This window comes from Malaclemys terrapin, chromosome 15, assembly GCF_027887155.1.
Source record: "Malaclemys terrapin pileata isolate rMalTer1 chromosome 15, rMalTer1.hap1, whole genome shotgun sequence".
Classification (NCBI taxonomy): Eukaryota; Metazoa; Chordata; order Testudines; family Emydidae; genus Malaclemys; species Malaclemys terrapin.
The window spans coordinates 15,161,805-15,164,304 of NC_071519.1; the positions used below are offsets into that span (position 1 = coordinate 15,161,805).

The following is a 2,500-nucleotide window of genomic DNA, read 5'->3' on the forward strand; positions in this document are numbered from 1 at the left end:
TGGCGGCCGGTTTCCTTTCCGGCCACCAGGTCAACCCAATGGATTCAACGGGTTGACCTGGTGGCCGGTTTGCTTTCCGGCCCGGGCGTCACCCCACTCCGAGGGCAGAGCGGCAGTGGTCTTGAGGACCACAGAGGGGGGGCTTAATAGTCGAGACGGAGCCGGTCCGGGGGAGGCTTAATAGTCGTCCCCCGAGGACTCCGGGGGCAGGCTTAATAGTCGTTCCAGGAGAGGCTTAATAGTCGTCCCCCCGAGTACTCCGGGGGCAGGCTTAATAGCCATTCCCCAGGCGGTCCGGCGGAGGCTTAAGAGTCGTGCTTAGCGGCCACCAGGTCAACCCGCGGAATCTACTGGGTTGACCTGGCGGCCGGTTTGCTTTCCGGCCACCAGGTCAACCCATTGGATTCGACGGGTTGACCTGGTGGCCGCTTTGCTTTCCGGCCCGGGTGTCACCCCACTCCGAGGGCTGCGCGGCAGCGGTCCTGAGGACCACAGAGGGGGGGCTTAATAGTCGAGAGGGAGCAGGTCCGGGGAAGGCTTAGCAGTCTTCCCCCGGGCGGTCCGTTGGGGGAGGCTTAGCAGTCGTCCCCAGGGCGGTCCGGGGGTGGGGGGAGGCCTCACAGTCGTCCCTCGGAGAGCCGGGTCGGCGGCGGTGGCGGGCGTCAGGCTTTACGTCCAGCCTCCGGAAGGTGCGCGTCCTCGGAGGCGATGCAGGCGCCGCAAAGGGGCAGCCTCCGAGGCAGGGAGCGGAGCACCGAGGCTGGGGAGAGGGGAGCAGGAGCCGGGGGCTGGGGGGGGTGGGGTGGGGGGGGGGCGTTCAGGACAAGCGGTCAAGCCCCGGGGAGCAGCTGTCAAATGTTCCAAGTCCCCACTCGGCCACCAGGTCCACCCCAGTCTAGCAATGGGGTTGACCTGGCTGATGGCCGGTTAGTGTCAAGGTAAACTCACCGTCGTCCACAGGAGGGCAGCTCTCAGGCCGTCCGGCTGCGGCTGACTCTGGGGCGGTGCCCGGTCCCGGCAGCGAGGGGCGGGGGGGGGGCGCGGAGCGACACGGAGCTAACCGGCCCCCGGGGCCGGGGGCGCCTCCCGCGACTTTGGGGGCCGCGGGTCGTCAGTGGCGTGCAGGCCGGGCCTCTCCCGGGGGATTCGGGGGGGGGGGGGGGCGGTCCTGCGGGCCGGGCGCAGGGGGCTCGAGCGAGCCCGGGCCGGTCCGCCCCGGGGCCGGGGTCTCCGCCTGCGGCTCGGGGGGGCGCGGGTCGTCGGGGGAGGAAGCCCGGGGGAGCTGCACGCCGGCCTGCCAGGCCAGGCCAGGCCTGGCCTGGGTGGCCGCGGGGGGATTCGGGGCGGTCCCGCGAGCCGGCGGCCGGGCGCAGGGGGTCCGAGCGCGTCCGAGCGAGTCCGTCCCGGCCCCGGGGTCTCCCCCTGCGGCTCTGGGGGGCCGTGGGTCCCCGCTGGCGGAAGCCGCTGGGCGCTGGACACCCGCCGTCCGTCCCGCCTGGCCAGGCCTGGCCTGGGTGGCCGCGGGGCGGGGGATTCGGGGCGGTCCCGCGAGCCGGCGGCCGGGCGCAGGGGGTCCGAGCGCGTCCGAGCGAGTCCGTCCCGGCCCCGGGGTGTCCCCCTGCGGCTCTGGGGGCCGTGGGTCCCCGCTGGAGGAAGCCGCTGGGCGCTGGACACCCGCCGTCCGTCCCGCCTGGCCAGGCCTGGCCTGGGTGGCCGCGGGGGGATTCGGGGCGGTCCCGCGAGCCGGCGCCCGGGCGCAGGGGGTCCGAGCGAGTCCGTCCCGGGCCCGGGGCCTCCCCCTGCGGCTTTGGGGGCCGTGGGTCCCCGCTGGCGGAAGCCGCTGGGCGCTGGACACCCGCCGTCCGTCCCGCCTGGCCAGGCCTGGCCTGGGTGGCCGCGGGGCGGGGGGATTCGGGGCGGTCCTGCGGGCCGGCGGCCGGGAGGGTCCGGGCCAGTCCGCCCCATGCCCGGGGTCTCCCCCAGCGGCTTCGGTGGGTCCTCCGCGGAGGAAGCCGGGTGGGGAGCCGGACCCCAGGCGCCCAGACCCGTGACCTGCGGCCGCGACCTCCGACTCGGCAGGAGCGACGAGGGGCTTTCCGGCCCGTCCCCCCCCTCTCCTTCCTCCCCAGAAAAGGAGAGAGAGCTGGCTCGGACCGGGAAAAGCTGCCTACGGCACCTGGGATTCCCAGGCGGTCACCCATCCAAGTACTAGCCAGGCCCGGGACGGTTTACCTTCCGAGATCGGACGGGATCGGGGGCGTTCGGTCCGGTATGGCCGTAGGCACCCGGCCCCCGCGCCTCCTCGCCCGCTTTCCCCTGCCGACGCCCGGGCCTGCCGCACGGTGAGCCCCGGTCGGACTGCCCCCCTGCGGCAGGGCCCCCGTCTCTCGCGGGCCCGGTCCTTTTTTCCTTCTCGAGCTCCGGGGCCCGGGCTGGCCGCCAGAGCCCCTCCGCCCGCCCGCCCTCCCCGGCGTCGGGGAAAATATTGTCCCGGACATCC

The 2,500-nt window shown here is 74.4% G+C and overlaps 1 non-coding gene across 1 annotated transcript; it reads right to left on the reverse strand.

The window, feature by feature from the left end:
* Nucleotides 1-2,164: 2,164 nt before the first annotated feature.
* On the reverse strand, nucleotides 2,165-2,283 carry LOC128823798 (5S ribosomal RNA). The gene has a single exon (XR_008442033.1). It is a non-coding gene; the product is annotated as a 5S ribosomal RNA (ribosomal RNA).
* Between the last annotated feature and the right edge of the window lie 217 nt (nucleotides 2,284-2,500).